Below are 22,686 nucleotides of genomic sequence, written 5' to 3'. Positions count from 1 at the left end.
AGCAGGAACTTCTTTGCTCCCCCTTTTCTCTGTTAAAATGACTTTGAATTTCTTACTGCAAGTATTAAAATGGCTTTTCAAGCAAGTTCCTGAATACACTTGAGTGGATAGAAAAAGTAATAAAGCAAGAATTGGCTCAAAACATGGGCTGAGTGAACACAGGTCTATGCAAGTATTAGCACCTTCCTCTGGGGACAGCAGCACAGTCCCTATGGTGCAATACCTCAGTTTACTGTGCTTTGACTTCTTTTGTTTCTGCCACCATTTTGTAATGCTGTACTTCCCCAAAGGAAGGGGAGCGCAAGCTCCTTCTAGGAAAGATGATTAACTTTTCTTGGCCTGCATATGAGTTGCTCAAACAAAAAAGGATTGGGGGAAAATTTTTGCATGCACTTGCATCTTTTTTCAGTGCTTTCATAATCAGTGTAAATACCAGGAAAGAATCTCTTTCAGGGAGAGATTCTAGGTTGGGCAGCTAGAAAGAATGAGCTTTCTGGAACATCAGTGTTTCTCTGAATAAAGCTGTATTTTTGTTTGCAATGATAATTTTAGTGATTAAAATGTAATTAGTGTCTAAATAGGTAAGAGCGAAACAGAAATCTCAGTGGCATGAGAGGTTTCCGACTCCTGGAAGGGTGTTAATCCCATTTGAGAGGGGTTTCTTTGGGGGGGAAGCAATAGTAATTATCTAATTAATAGGCAGCAGGGTCTGCTTTCTGTGACTGCCTTTCAACTGATACGTTACAGTTATTGGAGGTACAGTTGCACACTGCAGAAACATGAGGGTAAACTTGAAAGTAGGGCAAGGCACAATTAAAACTAAAAATTGAGACCTCTAACATTAATTAGAAAATAATTATCTACCATTTATGATAATATGCTTTCCTGTGTCTCCTTCTTCCTCCTGTCCCTCACCCTCTTGAAAAAATAAAAATCCCAGTTTATCACTTCATGAAGGAAAGTGCAATTACTTTAAGCTTCCCTGCAATCTCAGAATGACTTGGGATTGAAACCCCTCTTTCATTTCACCCTTAAGAAGTGGCTGAGGGGAGTAAGAAAGCAGGAAGGTGGGGACTGGATAGAAGGAAATGTTTGAGGAGAGGTTTTGGATAAAGAAGCAAATACTGTGAGTCTCTGTCAATATAAAGATTAGATTGGGATTAGATTGTTTTCTCAGTAAGCATGATTTAAACGTGGTTAATTTAATTTGAGAAAGACTGAAAGATACAGGCGAAGATGGCCTCGGTATAAACCTAGTTGTCTTGAATTCAGTGAAAATACCCTCTACAGAGGTATATGAAAATTTGGGTGTTTGCAAGACATGTGAAACTTTTTATTGGAAATATAAGAGGGGAGATTTATTACCAGGAACTACAAATCTCAGTAATTTCTGATTCATCCACAGCTGGCATGCACACTACCTATTATTTCTGATAATGTTCTTTCGTTTCATGGACAATATGAATATTTAGTAACAAAGAAAGCTTTCAGGATTTCAAGACACTTCATTAACAGCAGTGAAGGTAGAATTGAGTAAAAAAAATCACCTCATTTGTTGCTTTTCATTTGGTTGGCAAAAAGACAAACAAACCACTATTCCTGCTTAGAATGACAACAAGTTTTCCTCGTTCTCTGAATTGTTGATAATTAAGAAAATAAATGTTCTGAGGTCGATTGTGATTTTGTGTGTGCTGCTGTGATTGGGGTTTTAAAATATTTTGACTTCTATATAGAGGTTTGCAAATAAAGGTGGTTGTTTTGTTGTTTTTTTTTTAATGGGAAGAAGTTGCACATCTTGCTTTGTATGGGAGCTACCTGCTTAGAATTGTGGTGTGTGGTGGGTTTTTTGTTTTGTTTTGTTTTTTCCTCTAAGTGAGATATGAAAATGTTCTCCACCTGTAGGTGAATCTTTATCAGGTATGGGATATTATTCCTCTGACATGAGCAGTTGCCACCAGCAAAAATAGATTTAGGGACCATGTGGCTTTCTCGAGGCAGTTGTATAACACTTTGGCACGCCACAAAGGGCCCTCCAAGAGGCATGTCTTAGAGCTCGCAGGGAACATGAATCATAGAATGTTTTGGGTTGGAAAGGGTCCTTTAGAGGTAATCTAGTGCAACCCCCAAGACCGACATAACCTTCACGTAGCTGAAGAAAACAAAGATGATGACTTTCTACTCTTGTCTCATGGATGTCTTTGTGCTGACCCAGTCTAAGCTGGTTTTGGTGCCTTGCTATTATGTCTGACATAGTTGGAGCTCTCCTCTAATTCAGTGCAGTTAACTGACTTTACTCTGGGTTGTGAGAATGCCTGATGAATTACTCTGCTCAGAGGTGCTCCCTCTCTCTTGCTGAGCAAACAGAGATCCAGTGTTGGCAACATGCCAGCAGAAGGTCTCTAACTCTAAGAAAATCTCCTTGAGTTGGCTAAACCAGCTGTGTGCTTGTCTCAAGCATCATGCTTCAGTCAATTGAAGCTGCTTGGATGCTACAGGAAACGCTGCAGATGAGCACCTGATTTGTGTATGTCAGGTATATTCTGTCAATAAGCCTTGGTAGACTTTACTCCCTCTTCACGCTGCCTCACCTCTGAACCTGCACTGGTATTTGCAGCACAGTGCTATAGTTTTTGACTTGGTGAGAAAGCTGGAGCTGGCTGAGCTGAACTGCAGTGTTGCATGCTTGTCAGGGCTGGGGACATGTTCAGAAGGCCAGGAGAGGCTGTGGAGGTGTCTCTTTTTATACGGAAGTGCACCATGCAGCATAGTTGTTAGGACTCTTCTGTGTAATCAGATGATCTGACGAGCATCTTAATTTTCCTTAAGGTACTTCAAAGTTGTTGCTTACGTGGCAAAATGTGTTGCTTCATGGTAGGACCTAAGCTGCTGCAGTTCATCTTTATATCCATAATTCAGACTGCATGGTGTGTTGCTTGGGTAAATGTAAGCTTGAAAGCAGGCACATCAGGTCCCCAGAAGATGCATCAAGGCAGTAAGTGCTAAAGCCCTAGTGGAGTGTAGAGGGGTTGCATTCATCTCATCCCAGTTTGCTAAAGAAGAAAGTCTGACTTGATTTGTGTTTCAGGAGGATTAGGGTTTGGTACTACCTATTGACATCTATCAAGACTGGAGACACTAGATACTTTATGTGGATTAGGAAATTCCACCTTTGATGTGGAAGAATCTCATTGCTGGACCTTATAACAGTTGTCTTTGGTAGCTAGCAGTTTGTTGTATTACATTTAGATGGCAAAGATAGCCATGTATTGTCATTTCTATTAACACGTGATTTATACAGGCATAAGTCATAACGATTCAAAGCTCTAATCATCATGATAATGGAGCCTAATTGCTAAGCTCCTTAAAAACTTTAAGACAAAATCTATGCTAATACACTCTGAAAGCTGGAAGCAGTTTATTGTTTCTTTTTTGATCAAACTGCTATTTTGCAGGGGGGAAAAAAGGTGTTCTAATTATGTACTTGAAAAATGACCTTGGGATCATTGATTCAGGCAGACAATAGGGACATCATATTTTTTTTTTCCCCTTCAGTAAATAAAGAACAGTGAATTCTCATGTACAGTCTAACAGGTGAGCATGCTTTTATTAAAAACAGATAATGAAGATCTTGGAAGAGTTTAATTAAATTAATCTTTTTTTCTTAAGGCTACTAAAATAAAAAGGGGAAAATACCCAACATGCAAATAGTCTAAATTTTAACAATCTGCCTTCAGTGCTGATCTGAGTTCTGGGGATGCTCTGGAGATGTGTATCCTGCACATCTGCTTTTGCACAAGGGGTGTTTGTTAACTAGAGAAGGTCAACAATTGCATTTCCTTGCAGTGCAAAAGCTAAATATAAGGGTGACATTTCACACCAGCACATCATCAGTCTCCAAGTATTCACCTGGAAAACGGGAGCACTCTGCTGCATAAAGGCCTTCGCTTAGCACACTTCCATTTTGGTAGAAAGATTGCTTTCTATGCATGCACTAGAACAGAAAAATCACCCAGCAATGCTTTGTCCAGTCCACAAAGGTAATCTTTTTTACTATGAGACAGTACATCTGGTTGAACCAAAGAACTAGTGCTTTTATCACCTCTCTTGTGTTAGCTAGACAGTACTCTAAAATTGCTTCTGGTTTTCTTGCAAATACCACTTAACACTGTTTATTTTCTGACTAGCACCAGAATCTTTGCTGTACTTGTTATGTATGATGCTATGAGCTGGTGGCTGTCATTCAGTGAAGCACTCATGCCCTGAATAGTATGTGCATTTTTAGATGATTCATGCCCATCACGGATTTCCTTTTTTTGTCCCCCCCTTTTTTTTTTTTTTGGCATTATTACTATGGGTCTTCTCAGAGGGTATGTGCTACCTCTGGAAAAAGGTCCTTCCCCATGTCCCAAGCCCTACCTTATGGTCTGATCTGTACCATTCATTCTCTTTCATGTGGCTTCTCAGGGTGTGTTCAGCTCTGTTTTATTTTCAACTTGCTGTTTGCTGTGGCCTGAAGAGTATAAGCAAGCACCTATTTCCACACCTCATAAAAATGGTCTCCTAATCAGTATTTGAATCTCTCATAAACAATTCACTTCAACTCTGATGCTAGGAAAGCTGTCCTGATATACACAGTTGCTTGGTTTCTGCAAGGTTTCATATATACTATTAAGAATTTATCTCAAGCTTTTTACAGGTATTGCCAGTAACACTGATCCAAATTACATTGTTGTGTGTTTTATGGAAATACATTCAAAAAAACAGAGACAATCTTCTGCAGCAGACTGTAGTCAATATGCTGGGTTTAATAAGCAAAGTTATGTTTGTCTGGGGGACTTTTTCACAAAACGTAATTGAGGATGACAGCTTGGTTATGAGAAGCTTGATGTATACATCAGTTTAAAAGCTTGTCACCTACTTGATGCATTAATTCAAGTCCTTTGTGCAAGCCAAAGTTCCTATTCTAGGCAAAGCATATGGTCTGTCACTTAGCACATGACATGTTTTTAGATCACTGTCTGCAAGTGTACTGTCCCTGAATGTGAATGTACAGGCTTGCCCTGTAAAAGCTAGCACCAATTTATTACCCCGTTCAAATAGTTCTACTGTATTGTTGGCACTATTTATAGCTTAAATAGAGGAAAGATGTTCAGGGCTTAGCCCACAGCTCTCCTTTACTATCCTTTGAATTTTCCCTGTGAGAAATTACTTTCATTCATCCACCAGCTGAAATAATATTCATAGGAGCATAAATGTATACACTCATATTTCTCTGTAATAGTCATGTAGGCAAGTCTCATAATTTTATAGACAATCCACTTTGCTTACTGGGTACTGAACTTGATTTTATAACGACTGCTTAATTCATCAGGGTTAAACAGACTTTAGCCAGGTAAAGATGAACTGAAATAAAAAGCAAACAAGAGCTGTTCATTTCTGCTTTTGATCAGCAACTGTGAGTAACAGCGGAGAGGTAGAATTTGTGATCAGGGTCATACATGTACAGAAAAAGGTTCAAAGTCCACTCATAAATTATGCAAAAAAATTAATAATTGCTGGATACTTGTACTCTGAAATTTCATGCAGTTGCAGTTGTCAGAGCGTATGCACATTAGGTTAAGTGCCTTTGTATAAAATTAGGTAGACTGCAGCCTTAATGGCAAATATTAAAATCTGCATTCTAAACTCAACATCATATAGCATGCAACTCCATGAATGAACCAGACTTTTTACAAATGTGCTGAACTTGCAAACAAGTTTCCCCTCCCCATAGAAGTGTAGCAATTGGAATAAGGGACTTCTCTTGGTATTTTGAGCTCACGGTATTTTACTATGTCTTTGAACATTCATTTGCATTCTGGATTGTTGCTTGGTGCCATTAACCTTATTCCATTTCCTTTCTATCTGCAGCTATTGATATGAATGTGCTTTCTTTGTTTTCATGCAGTGATTAGTAAATGTCAGGACTATCTGCATTCATACATGTCCTGGAGCATTTGCTATTCATATTTTGTTATTAGTTATTCACTTTATTTTTTTTTCAGTGGTTGTCACCATTCAGTTGGGAAGCAAAACAGGTACTTTTTGACTTGGGTGAAAAATTGCACACCAGCCTACTGAATGCTAAATCTTGGAACGAGAAGTTGTGAAAAACACTTAGGATATGTTTTATCCAGCCGTGGGAACAAATGTGTTCCCAAACTGCTTGAAGGGGCAAGCTGTGGGCAGCACTGATGGAGCTTTTCCACAGAAATGTGCCTCATTTCTATTTTTCTGGCTACTTCTGTGCCTCAAAGAAAACTGTCAAGTATAAAGAAAATAAGGATTTGGTGTGGTGAGTGGTATTCATTTCAATGGCTGATAAATATCATACTGGTACCTGAATGTAGATATCAATACTATTAACACTTCCATATTCTTCCCCTCTGCTTTTGTTCCTCAAAGCAGGTAAAAAAAGGAGAGGAAGCATCCTTCCAAACTTGTGCAGGCACAAAAACTCACCTGGGCATAGAACATGTGAAAACTGAGAAGTATAGGACCTTAATGATATGGTGAAAGGTAAAGTGTGCCTAGTTGCTTTGGTATCTCTGAAAGAGGCCTTAGAAAGGTTGTGCACAGCTGTGGCAGTGGTATTTAAAAACGGACTTGTAGGAAAGCGTGGAATAATCCCTGAAAAGGTGTGCCCCTGGACTGGGGCACAAAGTGAAAGTATCAATTACTCTTTCATGTGCATTTACAGAGAGATTTGTGCATGGATTTCCTGAGTCTTGGAATATAGGCTTTTGCAGGCTGAGGGAGGCTAGCAGGGTAGGTAACTGGATGTGACAGGGACATCTCGGATTTTGAGGGGAATGCATCTAATGTCTTCTGTTTCCTGGTAACAAAACTAGCAGCCTTGCTAGCTATGGTGTTTGCAGTGAGCAGTTCAACATATGTTCTGATTAATGTTCATTTTGCTCGAGGTTTTCTCTTGTGTCTGTTTTAAAGAACATGCCAAATAAACCTTAGGTTAGTAGGTGTTAGCTTTGCAGGCTGTTGCACTGGGGAGAAATTCTCCTGGAAGCTGTGGGAGATGAACACATTTCTGACTTCAGAAGAAGAGGAGGTGAGTGTAGGAATGAGGTAGTGGACTGAGCAATCAAAGGAAAGCTAGATGATCCTCTTCTAGCTTGTAAAGTAAAAAGCGCTCTGCTTAGCTATGACTAGCTTCATTTTTAAGCTACTGAGTTTATTGTTGACATTAGAAGGGACAGACATAGCTTGGGACAATGCACTGCAGAAAATAGTTTTCCTGTCTCACTGTTTCTGCACTTGCATGGGACAGCTAGAAAGTGACTTGTACTGTCAACAACTCTACTCAGCTGAAGCTTAAAAAAGAAATTTAAAAAAAATCCAGTATTTAAAAATACATTTTAATCACTGATTCCTTTCAGTGTTTGTTTCATTATCACCTGAGCTAGACATACTTAGGAAGGCTACACTTAGAATTTATTTCTTGAGATAAACTAGTTACTCAAGGAGCAACTAAATATAGGAGATGCTCATTGTGTCCTAATTTACAATGACAGTTAATATCTTTAAGGGTGCAGTGCATATGTGCTGGGGATGGGATTTTATGATTTGAACCGGTTTCTCAGGTTGTGTATCTTTTCTGTTTTAGAGGATTTACTGCATATGAATTTCATTCTGTAGTAGTTGGAGACTGTTCCATTGGGTCTGAACAGTGGACAGGAGCTAACACAAGCTCCTCACCTACCCCTCTGAGGAGCCAAGTGGGTACCTGAGTGGTGTGATGCTTCTTTCCAAATAAGGATTTCCTTGGGAACGTGTGTGTGCTATAGTAAGATAAATGTAATTAGGAGTAATTTGTTCACTGAACAAAAGGAGTAGGAGCTTCAGGATAGAAACCTGAAAGAGAAAACCTCATAGAAATAGAGCCCAGGCATTAGATTTGTTTTCCCCTCAGTCAATTATATTCCTAGTAAACACTATCTAGTATTGCTCATGAATGGCGTTTTTTGGATCAGGGAGAGGGGGGAGCTTTTAAAATCTTTGACTAATATATCGAGACTTCTTATGATCAGCTTAGAGTATTTTTAGTTATTTATTCTAGGAGAAACTCTCATTTGCCTTTGCAGTGATACAGTTCCACTGTTTACCATAGGGTTTTGTGAGAGGAAAATCAAGGTAAAATTAAAGCCCTTATATTTATAAAGTGCTTTTTCATCAAGGGCCTCTGCATTGCATAAGTCTTAAAATATCTAAAATATAATAAAAATTTCCTATTGAAAACATTATACAAGGCCATTACAATAATTTGCTCAAGGCTGCAGATCAGAGGCATCAAGAAACAATATTAATTTCACTTTTTTAAGTGTTCTGACTGCAGTTGTCTCTAACATGCTTGACCGATACTCCTAGAGTAGGGTAAAAATAAATGTGAAGAAAACCATTGTGAGAAAATCAGCGAACCACTTTCATTATTGTATCTTGATACAATAGTGCTAATATAAGTAACCATTACTTTCAAGATACTGTATTGGAATAAAGAAAAATAGAAGTTCAACACATCAGTAAACTGCTGCTCCTCACATCTTTTAAAAGTAAAAAGCCAAACAAAAAAAATCCCATCCACCCCCCAGTTGTGGCAGTCGCATCTTTGTTTATGTGGATATGTGTATGTGCTATTGATTGTACATGAGTACAGCTGTGAAGAGCTACAGTTTCCACCCCACAGAATGGATTTGACAGTATTTCAAGACTTCCTTTTAACCTGAATAGGATAAAAATCTTTCCATAGAATAGAAAGCATGTTGCTTCAAGCTAGCTTGATATAATTCTCTGTTGCCCTCAGCTTTAATAGTAGGACCATTTGATAGTTTTAATGCATCAGATGCCTCATCGCCATTCACCTTTATGGACTGAGATCTTCAGGCTACTATTATCTCCCATGGTTTGCTGTCTCTTCCATCGTATGACTTGGTAGCTCTGTACGGAGATAAGTTTGGTGCCAGACAGGGAATATATTCTTGCCAGTAGGGACAGTCTACAAAGCAGAATGAGATAAGGGTTGCTTCAGCATTTGTAGCAGAGGTAGATTGATCTTGAGTAACTGAGAGATAAAATGGCAGATGAAATTCAATCTAGATGATGCACTCTGGGGGCAAAAATATCTTAAATAAAATGATGGGCTTTGAACAGACTGTTGCTGCTCAAGAACAAGATACTAGTGTTGTCCTAAATGACAGCATTGACTTACTATCTTGTTTCAGTCAAAAAAAGTGAATGGAGGTTTGGAATTGCTAGGAAAGGAATGGAGGGCAAACCAGAGATTCTAATTAGGCCACTGTATAAACCTATGGTTCAGCTGCATCTTGAATGCTGCCTGGAGTTCTGACTCTTCCATCTCAAATCAGACATTATAGAATCATAAAAGGGTCAAAAATAATGTAAAAATGATCAGAAGGATAAAAAAAGGCTTCCATAGGAAGAAAAATAAAGTGGGAAGAGGGTGTAGAGACAAGTGTGATGAAATGAAAGGTTCAATTTGTTATGAGGGGATCAAAAGGGGTAAATAGCAAAGAATTGTTTGGTTGTCCTCCTGTACAAGAAACAATGGGAATCATTTAACGGATAGTTGGTTCTTCACACAACACAAAACTGGATTGTGGAACTCCTTGCCACAGGATTTTTGGGTGATAAAAAGCTAAATAAACAAACCCCCAAACACAAACAAACAAAAATGTTCTTGGACAAATCAATAAGAAAAAAAATCCCTTGAAGAATATCAAATAAGCTGTTGCTGCTGGACCCAGAAGACTATTCTGGGATAAGTTACTACATGTTTGCTCTATCCTCATACAGTTCCCTTTGCATTCACTACTGGTCATGCTGAGCTGAGCTAAGTGCATATTTGCTCTCATTGACTATAACCATGCTTATTGCAGTCATCTGAAACAAAATAGTTGTGTGGTTTGACAAATTAAAATATTCGATTGTGCACTGTTATAAAAAAATCCATGTTTTTAAATGGATAAACAAACTCAACACTGTTTATATGGCTTCACTTATGCTTCTTTGATCTCAACCATATTCACATCTGTGTTTGTGTTCTGTAATCCTGGGATATATTGATAATAAAAGCAAGAATGGACGCGACTGATTCCTTTGATCTTCTGGCTTGCTGAGGAGTTAAAGCAGATGCCATATAAATGCAGGAGTGAGAAGGTGAGCAGCAGCATTTTCCCCATATATTGGTGCGTGAGATTTTCTGTTGGTTACTAGACCTCTAGACGCAGAGTGGCTGGACTACCCGCTTAATGGGTGAAGGCTTGCCCTTATTGTAGAGGAACCAAACAGTTACGGAATTTCTATCAAAGGATGCTTATCCCCACCTTACCAGCTGCTCCAGGGGAAAGAGGACAGGAGTGTTGCTGCTGTGGGGCACAGAACCCCAACAGGAATATCTTTGAAGAGACTCTTTAAGAAAACAGTGCTCATATAAAGTGGAGATGGAGATTACAAAATGGATTTCTCTGGAGTGTAGGACTGATTTATTTTATGCAGGAATGATAAATATGTGGATATTTATCTGAATAAATGACTAGATTATCTTTCTCTGCGTTCCCAGAGTGTGTATACTCTCTAGAAATTGTCTGCTTAATAAGTTAAGCAGCAGCAATGTTCATAGTGGAAAAAGTGAAATTAAACTGGCTATTGAACTTTTGCCGTAGAAAGGAAATTACTTCTCTATAAACTAAACACATGTTTAAATAGAGCTACAGAAAAGGAAAGGGAAATCTTTCTCCAAAAAGTCTTTTCCTTTGACATTATACTATTTCAGTTCTTATTTTTTGGATAAAACACTTCTGTTTGCAAATGCGTTGTCACCATATGATACGGACATTTTTTTCCTGAGTAGTAACTTGACTGAAAATTAATTTCCAAAAGAATTGCAATGAGTTCTTAATTCATTTGGGGCCAATTTTTGGCAAATAAATTCTTGTTAAATAATACTGATAAAGATATAAAAAACCCAAACCAAAACTTAGTGTTTCGGCATTTAAAAATTTCCTTCCTTGTAGGTTTGAAACAAGGCTTATAATGAAAAATCTCATTTACATCATATTAAAGTTTAATTTTATCTTGGAAATTTTTAAGTTTATTTTGGAAGTAAAGATATCTGCTGAGCCAAAGTGTATCTTGGAGTTATACTTCAACAGACCAAACTATTTCTTGATTCTGATGCTAAACAGGAAAAATCACTTTCTCCTCATTCTAATATTACCATTGCCACAAAATATCTGTCTGGTGCTATCAGAACCATCAAACCAGTATAAATGTTGCATGTTTTATTTTATTTTTTTATTAGCCAAGAGTTATATCCTAAAATATTGTGAATAATTTCAAGCATTGCTTTTTTCTTGGAAAATCCTAAGACTGCAGTGGGCATTTGAGATGAGGAAAATGTTAAATCAACACAATTTTTACTCATTGTGGTTGGTTCAACAGCGTTAGGGTGGTCTGGCACCTACTTTGGTTGAAGGTGGTAGTGTCAAGAGAATGGCAAATTAAGAGCAGGAATTAAATTCAGGAAACTAGCAACATTTGCTCTTTCTGTTGCCCTGGGTCCCTGAAAAAATAAGTGCATGAAAGTAAATATATAAAATGTGTGCCCTGTAACTATCTGTGGCTATAGTTCTCTGGCAAATTTTTAGTGGTGGTTTTGTTTTATTTAGTATAAAACTTTCTATACAAATTTCTATACGATTTTCTGTCTGGTGGTGAAGGTATGTGATACTGAACCTCTTTATTATGTCAGAGTTGTTATCATTGCTTTTAATGCAAAGACGGCTACATTTTTACTAGAAAATATGCAGTTGATAACAAAATCATACACTGTATTACAAGCATCCACATGCATTGAGGAGATGTTCAGATTGTCTTTGCTGTTTTTTTGTTAATGATTGAAACATACCAGCATGACCTCAGGTTGCAATTTCCACAATGCTATTTTGCTTCAGTTTAACAAGAGTTAAATCTTTACATGGACTGTTTGAGCACAGTGGCTTGTAAACACAGCAATCTTTTGGCACTCACGGTAGAAACTAGTTGCACTTTTGTAGCTTTTGGTTTAACGCAGATTGCATTTTGAACAGTATGTGGTGTATATACTGCCAAACACTGATGGTGTGCGAAATCTTGCTGACCTCTTCATTATGTCCTCTTATTTGTTCGAGTTCAATTATCACATTATCAACATCGAAGAATTGGCAAATATGTACAGATATCCTGCTGTGCATGTTATCCAGATATGTCAATTCATAATTATCATTAAGAAAGACAGTATTTATAAAACATTTTCTGGAAAGAAAAAACCCCACCTTTTTAAAGGTCTTTTGATGAAAGTATGGTGAAGTTCTGATCAAGATAAATGCAAGGATAAAGAAGGATATGTCAGGTGGCTAAGTGAAAATAAGTTTATGGGTATATACCATAATTCAAATCAAGAGTGGTTCTTTGGTTGTAGAAGTCAGTTTGATTTTATTTTTACAGGGAAATGCAGAAACTAGTCTTGTAGCTGTCATGCATTTCTCGATCAGTCTTGCAGGAACATGCAGGAAATCTTTAACGTGATTGTGAAAAAGGTGACAGTTCTGCTGCTTCTATGACATTGGTAGGTGATTTATATATACAGCAGATCTGACAATGGCATAGAAATTTACAGCCTGAAATATTTACATCTGAGCTTTATCCAAGGTTTAACAATAGCATTGAAGCCTCACTTTTTAATGATGACAACCTGGACAAGTATAAAAATATACAGATAGAAAGTATTTCTAATCTGATGCTCCATCAAACACCACTGCATGAAAAAGAAGGGGAGGGGGGGAGAAAAAGAGAGAGACCTCAGCCATTCCTGTTGCATCTCTCATTTCTCTTTGTCCCAGCAGCTGCTGCTGTAAATTGTGGTGTAGACCTAAGAAGGAGGTAATTTCTCTTGCCATAAAAAAACTCTGGAGAAAAAGGTCTGTTTGTGAAAGCCAGTCTGTGCTCTTATACACAGACCATCCAATTAAATCAAATGCTAGCAAGAAGTCAGTCTTCCTTTGTATTGTTTTCTGACAGAAAATATACATGCATTGTGTTTTGAAGGATCATAGAGTAATTAATTGTTTTGTCTCTTTCATGGTTTATTTTTGAATAATATCAACTTGATTACAATGTAATCATAACTTGTACATAAACCCAACTGTGGACATAGGAAAAAGTACTTGAGAAGTAAACACAGAATAAACTTGTTTTAATTAAAATGGTGATTTCATTACCACCAGTAACGCTCACCTACAAATTCTGACACTGATGTGTAGCATTGACTCAGGATGAGGTACATTGATGTAAAGAAAAGGTTTTGTCATAGCATGAACTTGTTATCCTGGACTGCTCCCACAGATCTGTCTTCTAAAGTCAGAGTTGAGTAAATGAAAAATTAAGCATGATACTGATTTTGTTACTGATAATGTGGTTTAAAAGCACTGTGAAGCTGAAACAAAGAGCTGGTGCAGAATTCAGCCTGGAATTAACTGACAAAAAGGAGTTATTTATACCCAAAGTCTGTGCCACAAACTCCATGCCAAGTTCTAAAGAAGAAAGAGTGGTTCTTTGCTATGTCAAAGCTGTTAGAAAATAGATGGGAGAAGGACAGATTTTAAAGCTATATAGAAGTGGAATGGAAAAAATAGAAGTGGACACAATAGTGATGCTCCTCTTAGAGTTGTTTCAGGGTGACTTTTTTGTAAATCCTTCTTTTAGAACAGTATCACATTGTGGGCTGGTATTCAGTTTGCAGCCCACTCTAAATACCATGTTCTTTTTTTGGGTGGTACAGCTGACTAAGTTGTTATTCCTCATTTCGCTATTTTTATTCATTTTTCTCCCCATCCTCTTCTGTTGCATGACTTTTTTTTTAATTAAATCTCATTTTATTGATGTCAGGCTTTTTCTCTGTCAAGATCACTTAGAATTCTGAACCAGTGGTCTAAGTGCTTGCAAAGATCTTGATGATATGCACAGAGTCTCTTTATCTGGGTTATTTATGGAAATTTTGGACAGGAGCAAGGCTAGAACACATTCTGAGGTTGAAAGAACCCCTTGATTTGACATGAAATTGTTGATACTTGCATTGGTGACTGTGACACAGCTGTGTTCTGTGGTTCTGGGGACGTACAGCATCCATTGCTTCTAAAGAGTTTGCAACAGACAATGCAAACAGTAATTTTATATATGTAAAGTTTACAGGGTGCTTGTACCTCTTTGCAAAATAGTTATTGATCCATAAATGAGGAAAGGTTGAAAAAAACGTTGGCTATATTGGTTTTACCTAGTTTGGTTGTGTAATGTGATTTCTGCTGTCTTAAAAAAATCCATTAAAGTCAAGAAGTAGTGCAGCTATTTCTTTTTCCATTTTCTGTAGCCCTGTCATAGAATGAATCTGAGCTGGATTGATACAGATTGTTCTTGACAAATTCATCTCTTTATGTAATGTTTTATGATGTTTTAGATGCTTAACATACTGCTTCCTTTAATAATTTCTTTGAGTAACTTTATAGCTTCAGTCTTCTAATCTCAAATACCCAAGGTTCCCTCTAAAATTGTTACCTTTGCTCTTTGTAGGCATAATGGCTTTAACTGGCAAGTAAATATAGCTGGAATGATTTTATTTTTATGTGTGTTTACAATGAAATAACACAAATGAAAAGAAGTAAGCCAAAGAAGGAAAAAAATTAAAAAATAAATTTTAAAAAAAGTTTTCCTCTAAGTTACCTGACTCTTCATGTAGTACAACCAGGCTCAAAACAGCTCTGACATAATTCAAATGTTAACTAGATACTGTTGCTGGTTTGTTTCCCTTTACTTGAAAATGGGAAGGGGAAATAATACAGACTACTTTTTTTTTCTCCCTCATTTCCATACTGTGATTCTGTATGTTGAAAGAAAGAACAGCAAACAGAGAAAACTAAATATTAGTGTCCTGAGGAAGTCTGTCCTGTTTCACTTTAAGTTTTGTCCAGTAGACTACAGAGAATAAAGACCTCAAAATTCCCAACTCGGGCAGTCTCTATTTCCACCTATTGTAGATGGTCTCCTCCTGACTCTGGAGTAACATCAGGCAAAAGTATTTGAACTGTAAAATAAAAATGAATATAAAGATGTTGCTCCCATATTTACACATTGATGTTAGTAAACCTGTGTTCAGCTTGCACCAGCGGAGGATTAACACCATGCCAGAGACCTAATCACAAATGCTGCAACCTAACCAAACATTAAATCATGGACAAGTGGAAAAAACAATTGAGAAAGCTTAAAAGCATTTGAAAATTATTGTAATAAACAGTTGAAATATTTTTATGAACACAAAGTTTTTAATTTTAGTTTTGTAAGAGGCTATTACAGTCTGGAATAAAACGTTGTTTCTGAAATTCCTGAGAAGATCAGTTGTTAATGAAAGCAGTATATGCTTTTCTCTGCCATCTTCCCAGCTATTGCTCTGAGGTCTGACTGAGGTTTCTGAATAGTCACAAGCCATTGAAGCCATATTTGATGGTTTTGTTTTTAAGACTGTATGTTTTTATTGTGCCTTGCTCGAGAGGTTTTATAGAGAAAGAACTCCCTTCTTCCCTTTTTTATGAAAGGTGCTATACAGGTACCTCCCACTCAGCAGCATTTCTAGTTCTCTTATGGCAGCCTGCAGCTGCTTTTTATTCACAGCATGCTTCTGGTGTCATTACTTCTCTGTTTCTGTCTTCTGCTAACATCAGGGATCCTCCTGAGACATGTCATCTCTATCACTGCAAGTCGATACTCATTTGCTTTCTTCAAGGTCCATAGCTCTGCCCCATACAACACCAGGGAGAGTCTCATTGTTGAAGCAGCTAAGCAGGAGTATAATACCCCAGTCAGTCGCTGGTGGACTTGTGTTCCCAGAGTACGTAAGTCCTAAAGACAATAAATGGTAATTTACCCAACTGATTATCCACTGCTTTAAAACCCAATCAGCTGTTTACAATGAGCTCCTTTCAGTCATGCACTATGAATCTAATAAAATCATACTGGAAAAGCAGCATCGCACTATGAGGGCTTTTCTCTCCATGTGAGTCCCTTTATAGCTTGCTCAGAAATAAGGATAAGCAACGCGGTTTAAATGAGTAGGGAAATGGTAAATCCTGCCAACTTTCTTTTCTTTTTTAATACACAAAGGTGAATAATGCAGAATAAAGTGCTAGGTGCATTTTCCTCCTAAACTCTTCTTCAGTTTATTCAGTGTGATTTATGTTAGTTTACTGTTGGTCATGCTTACAAGATTTTAATGTTGTTTATACAGTTGCTTTTGTTCAGTTTGGTCCTTCCCTGGAACGTGTTCACAGGAGGATTTTCACTTCAGAAACAACTTGGAAGAAAAGAGCCTTTATGGAAAAGGAAATGCACTTAACCCAGGTTTCCATGCTTTCTTTCCCCAAAGCAACTTCTTAAGACCCTAGGGAGCAGTGTTCAATAGGAATAAGTATAAGAAATGTTTCGGGAGCTGATGAATAAAAGACCATGAGGGCTCAGCTGCGTGAATTAATTCACCCTGTTGGCACCTTTGAGGAGTCATTGATAGGAATTTTCTGTGTTCTCGAGGGGTATGGTTCATGGGCTACTAGCTGAAATTTGTATTCATTTTGACTGTAAAAACCCTAGGCTCTCAGTGGACTCTCTCACCTTGGTGAGTTTGATATGACTGCTGACAAAAAAGCATCGGTGGCTTTCAGATTCCTCAAGATAGAACTGCCGGTCATTCGTAGGTACAGTGCAACTGCTTTCCAGGGACTGTAGCCAAAAGGGCTTGTTTTGCTGAATAGATAGTTTGGGAAATTCTAAGTCTGAAGATATGATTTTTATGGGGAAACTGTACAGTGGGTGCTGACAGAAGGGGCAGATGTCTCTTAAATTGTCCATACTTTTCACTAGCCCATTGTATATTCGGAGTGCTTGTGTAGTTCATCTTAAACCATACTACGATGCATGTGTTAAGAAATAAAAACTGTTTGCAACAGATGCATCTGGTTTCCATCCCTTTGTTATTGTACACACTCATTTGTTTTAAGCTAGTAACTTATTTTTGTGTAGCATTGCATTCGAATTGGCAGAAGGGTGTTAAGACAGGTCCTTTTCATAATGATCAGGAGATATAGAGGTTTGTCATTACCGGGGGTTTGTTGCACAGTCTTGGAACAACCCTCCAGAAGATGAGTTTCCTTTTGAATGTGCAAATACTATACTAAAGTGGATGACTTCCTCCTAGACTCCACCCCAGAGAAAGGGGTGGCAGCTAGTCTAATGCAGGAGAATTTCAGCCAAGATGAAATATTGGTCCTGGAACTGAGATATATGACTTTTTTCCCCCAAGTGATTTTTACATTTCACTGTGTACATTATACACACACAATATATGCATTATATATATGTATAAAAAATATATGTCTGTATATGTATATAATTCAAAACAAAAAGCAGGTTGGATAGTATTTGAAGGTTACTTGCCCAAAGGTATGATTAAATGTGCTTGGGGTATACTTTTATATGAAAACTAGCTATTTGTTTTCAGGTTTCTTTAAATCATAATTTCCTAATGGCAAACTAGAGTAGAAAGTGTGCACTGTGTTTGGTTGTTTTTAATTGTTCTGTGTTTTATTGAAATGGTGATGTAATCTTCTGGGCTAAGTCAATATCAGGAAACATTTTCTTTTGCTTTCCTCTTGTACTTCCATCCACCCCAAGAGAACACAGAGGAAAACTAATATTTTCCTTTAGTCTTTAAGGTATGGAGATTATTAGCATTTTATGCCACTGAGGTAACATTGAGACTTCATTGGAAATGTAGAGGAAATTAACTTTACAATTTTATGGTAGGAAATCCAGCATTCAATATAGAGGTGTGATTCATAAAACTCTCATTTGCTAAGTGCCCTCATCCTCATTTTCCAGATTCTCCTCTGTTGATACTTAAGAGGCATGTACTGAGCTATTTGTACCTCATGGAAGGACCTTATGTGTGCAAAGTACTAATATTATCCTGTGCTGAGGTTATAACACTATTCTTAGGGAGCATTTGAACCCTAGGGTGGGATTGAATGCTGGTTCCTTAAGTAATTAGTAAAGGCATATTTTGAAATCAGTGCTGGAGTATGGATTGGTTTGGGCCACCCAAGTGAATTTTAAGCTTTCTGCTCGAGCCAGTGAAAATCCTGTTTGGCCTTGTGCTAGAACTGGATTGATTTGTTACTCCAAGCTCTGCATCCACCTGTAACTTGTTCTTGCAAATGAAGACAAGATTAAAATACTAAAGACTATTGCCTGTGGTTTCTGCTTAAGCAGAAACATGCAGTTGATTGTTGACCTGCAAGGGCTGCAAGATCCCATTCTTGACAATATAAGGGAATCTGGGAGCAGATCTGAAGGTCACTGGCAACACCTGAAACTCTTTATTTCAAATGGGAGTTTTCATTATCAGCTTCAGAGAAACCTTTCTTCCTTCAGATTCTGCCTTTAGAGGTTAAACCTGCAGACCTACACCCCAGTCTAAGTGGTAAGATGGTTGTCATTCTGTAACTGGGTGCCTGGCAAGAAGAATAAGGTCATTGCCCATGACTGGCAGTGCTAAAAGAGCAGCTGGAATTCATACTGATTGTGAATTTTTGAAGACTGTTGAACGGCCCACTGGTGGGATATTTCATCCTAGGGTTCTTCCTAAGTGTTTTGCTGAGCTGTGGCACTGCATCTGTACTGGGTTTATAGAATCATAGAATTCTTTAGGTTGGAAAAGACCTTTAAGATCATCAAGGCCAACTGTTAACCTAGCACTGCCAAGTCCACCACTAAGTAATGTTCCGAAGCACCACGTATACTCGTCTTTTAAATACCTCCAGGGATGGTGACTCAACCAGTTCCCTGGGCAGCCCATTCCAATGCTTGACAACCTTTTCATTGGAATAATTTTTTCCTAATGTCCAATCTAAACCTCCCCTGGTGCAACTCTAGGCCATTTCCTCTCATCCTATCACTTGTTACTTGGGAAAGGAGACTGACACCCACCTCACCACAATCTCCTTTCTGGTAGTTGTAGAGAGCGATAAGGTCTCCCCTCAGCCTCCTCTTCTCCAGGCTAAACAATCTCAGTTCTCTCAGCTGCTCCTCATAAGGTTTGTGCTCTAGACAATTCATCAACTTTGCCCTTCTTTAGATGTGCTTCAGCACCTCAATTTCTTTCTTGTAGTGAGGTGCTCAAAACTGAACACAGTATTCCAGGTGCAGCTTCACGAGTGCTGAGTACAGGGGAGGTGATCACTTCCCTGGTCCTGCTGGCTAAACTATTTCTGATACAAACCAGGATGTTACTGGCTGCCTTGGCCACCTGGACTCACTGCCAGCTCATATTTAGGTGGCTATTGACCAACACCCCCAGGTCCTTTTCTGCCAGGCAGCTTTCCGGCCACTCTTCCCCAAGCCTGTAGCATTGCATGGGGTTGTTGTGAAAGAAGTACAGGACCCAGCGCTTGGACTTCACTTGTTGAACTTCATACAGTTGGCCTTGGCCCATCGATCCAGCCTGTTCAGATCCCTCTAGAGCCTTCCTACCCTCAGGCAGATCAACACCCCTGCCCAATTTTGTGTCGGCTGCAAACTTACTGAGGGGTGCACTCAATCCCTTTGTCCAGATCATTAATAAAGATGTTAAAAAGAACTGGCCCCTGTACTGAGCCCTGGGGGACACTGCTTATGACCAGCTGCTACCTGGATTTAACTCAGTTCACCACAGCTCGCTGGGCTTGGCCATCCAACCATTTTTTTTACCCAGTGAATAGTACACCTGTCCAAGCCATGAGCCGCCAGTTTCTCCAGGAGAATGTTGTGAGAAATGGTGTCAAAGGCTTTACCAAAGTCCAGTAAACCATATCCACAGCCTTTCCCTCATCCACCAGGTGGGTCACCTTGTCATAGGAGGAAATCAGGTTAGTCAAGCAGGACCTGCCTTTCATAAATCCATACTATCTGGGCCTGATTGCCTGGTTGTCCTGTGTGTGCCATGTGATGGCACTCAAGATGATCTGGCCCATAATATTCCCCGGCACTGAGGTCAGTCTGACAGGCCTGTAGTTCCCTGCGTTCTCCTTCCGGCCCTTCTTGTAGTTGTGTGTCACATGTGCCAACCTCCAGTCAGCTGGGACCTCCCTGGTTAGCCAGGACTGCTGATAAAGGATGGAAAGTGGCTTGGTGAGCACTTCCGCTAGCTCCCTCAGATCCCATCCAGCCCCATAGACTTGTGTGTGTCTAAGTGGTGTAGCAGGTTGCTAACCACTTCCCCTTGAATTATGGGGGCTTCATTCTGGTCCTGTCCCATTCCAGCTCAGGGTGCTGGGTACCCAGAGAACAGCTGACCACATTATTAATGAGTGAGGCAAAGAAGACATTAAGTACCTCAGCCTTTTCCTCACCCTTTGTCACTATGTTTCCTCCTGCATCCAATAAAGGATGGAGCTTCTCCTTAGCCCTCCTTTGTTGCTAATGTATCTATAGAAACTTTTTTTTTTCCTTTTACAGCAGTACCTAGATTAAGTTCTAGTTGGGCTTTGGCCCTTCTAATTTTTTTCCTGCGTAACCTGACAACATCCTTGTAGTCCTCCTGTGTTGCCTGCCCCTTCTTCCAAAGGTCATAAACTCTTTTTTCTTTTTTTTTCCCCAAGTTCCAGCCAAAGCTCTCCATCCAGCCAGCCCAGTTGTCTTCCCTGTCAGCTCGTCTTTCAGTGCATGAGCCAGATAATACTATGTTAGTATCTTCTGAAATGGGTATGTATTTTAGGACTCCTGATTTTTTTTTTTTTGTAGTGTCATAAACCAATAGACTTTGTGATAAAAAACACTTTTCAATAAGCTTCTGAAAGAATTTGTACTCTTTTCAAATTGATGCCTACTAGCAGCAATAATCTGAACAGACTCAGCTGCAGTTTTGGGACATTTCTTGAATGTGGCTTGTCAGCAGGTTCTGGAAGGAGATGAAACAATAAAATCTTATTAAAAGTAAGCATTGAGGAGAAGGCCACATAGCCTTGAATTTTGGTTTTACCTGATTGCAAGGGAGGTTGTTCCAGAATAATTAATGCTGATCACATTAGAGGCGGGAATCATGATGTCAACAGGCCAATTGAAACAATCTTGCCATGTGCCAGAAGGCCAATGCGCGTCAAATACCTGACCTGCAGAAAACCTGCAGCTCTGACTGTGATTGCTGAGCTAGGTGTTACTTTTCTAGAGACTGGTCAGAGGTGCAACTATAACTTTTTGAATTTTCCTTTATTTTCCCCTCTCCTTTTTCTTTTAAGTTAGATGAACTCCTAGTCCTTTTCATAGTTAGTGCTCCCTTTCACATCTTAAAACTATGCCTGCAGGTGTTTAAGGTTACCATAGACTTAATACAAGTGTGTAATTGAAATTGAAATTCCCTAGAGTTAAGTATTCTGCAAGATACACTTTGTTTGTTTAAGAAGTCTTGTTAAAAGCTACTCTGTAATTTCTGATTTAAAAAAAAAAAAGTGGTTACATTTCAGCTTAGTACAAAGAATCATGATAGGAATAGAATGGGGAGAAGATGAGAAAGATGTGGACAAAGAGCGGAATTCTAAGCAGGGAGTGTTATAGATGAGGGTTTTTTTTTCCAAAAAAGTGTATTTTGGTATTTAATGTTGGTCATAATGGATTGGACTGATAAAACTCTGTAGTCACTAATTATAACAAAGTGGTAAAAGGGTACTAGTTTTTCAAATCTTCCTTCATTAGTAAGAGTACAGCTGCACTGGTTTTCGAGTTTATTTTCACTTTCTTATTAGTATGGAAAGTGGAAATGGGACCTGATTTTTAACGGTACCACTGAGGAGACCATAGGTGGCTTACCCATCTTGGGACAGCAGCTTCAGAAATCTGATCAGTTTCCTGGCTGAATGGGTGTTACTGGGAGCAGGTGGAACAAGGGAATGTTTCTGAGGGTGCTCAGACTTCGTTTGTGCATCATGGCCTCTGCTGCTATTGTTCACAATGAGGAGCAGCCCCGAGATGCTTGCTATTGTCAAAAGTACTGTCTGCATAATCTACTTATGGCTTGTGTGATTAAGGAACATATGTCTAATAAACATGGTTATAAACAAACATGTCATTAGTATTCCTTCCTCCTGAGCCTGCCTCAGAAGAGATCGTGGTGTGTCAGGTTGGATATAACGCGTTGACTTCAGTGCAGAATGACAGAAGAGCAGATGTGCTTGTGCCCAGATTCAGCATGCTCTTGGTTAAGCACACACATCTGCAACCTGAAAAGCCCAGGCAACAGTTTAAGGACCTGCATCATCCATAACTATGTTTAGTCAGAAGTAAACTAATACAACTTAGAGAGAGAACATTTGAGAAGGGGAAATCTAAAAAGGACCTCATCCTTGTTGCAAGCTCTTTCCTGTACTCTGAAAGCTTGTTCTCCTGGAGAGAAGGATGCAGTGCTGTGAAGTGCAGTTGCCAGTGGTGTGGCTGCCTGTTGGAAGACAGTTGTACATGCTCTACTCTGTCTGGCATAGAGGTAGATCCAAACAAGAGGAAGGGAGGGAA

This window comes from Egretta garzetta, unplaced genomic scaffold, assembly GCF_000687185.1.
Source record: "Egretta garzetta isolate BGI_Z169 unplaced genomic scaffold, ASM68718v1 scaffold11, whole genome shotgun sequence".
In the NCBI taxonomy this organism is placed as follows: domain Eukaryota; kingdom Metazoa; phylum Chordata; class Aves; order Pelecaniformes; family Ardeidae; genus Egretta; species Egretta garzetta.
The sequence above is the reverse complement of the archived record's forward strand: the minus strand, read 5'-3'. Positions refer to the sequence as shown.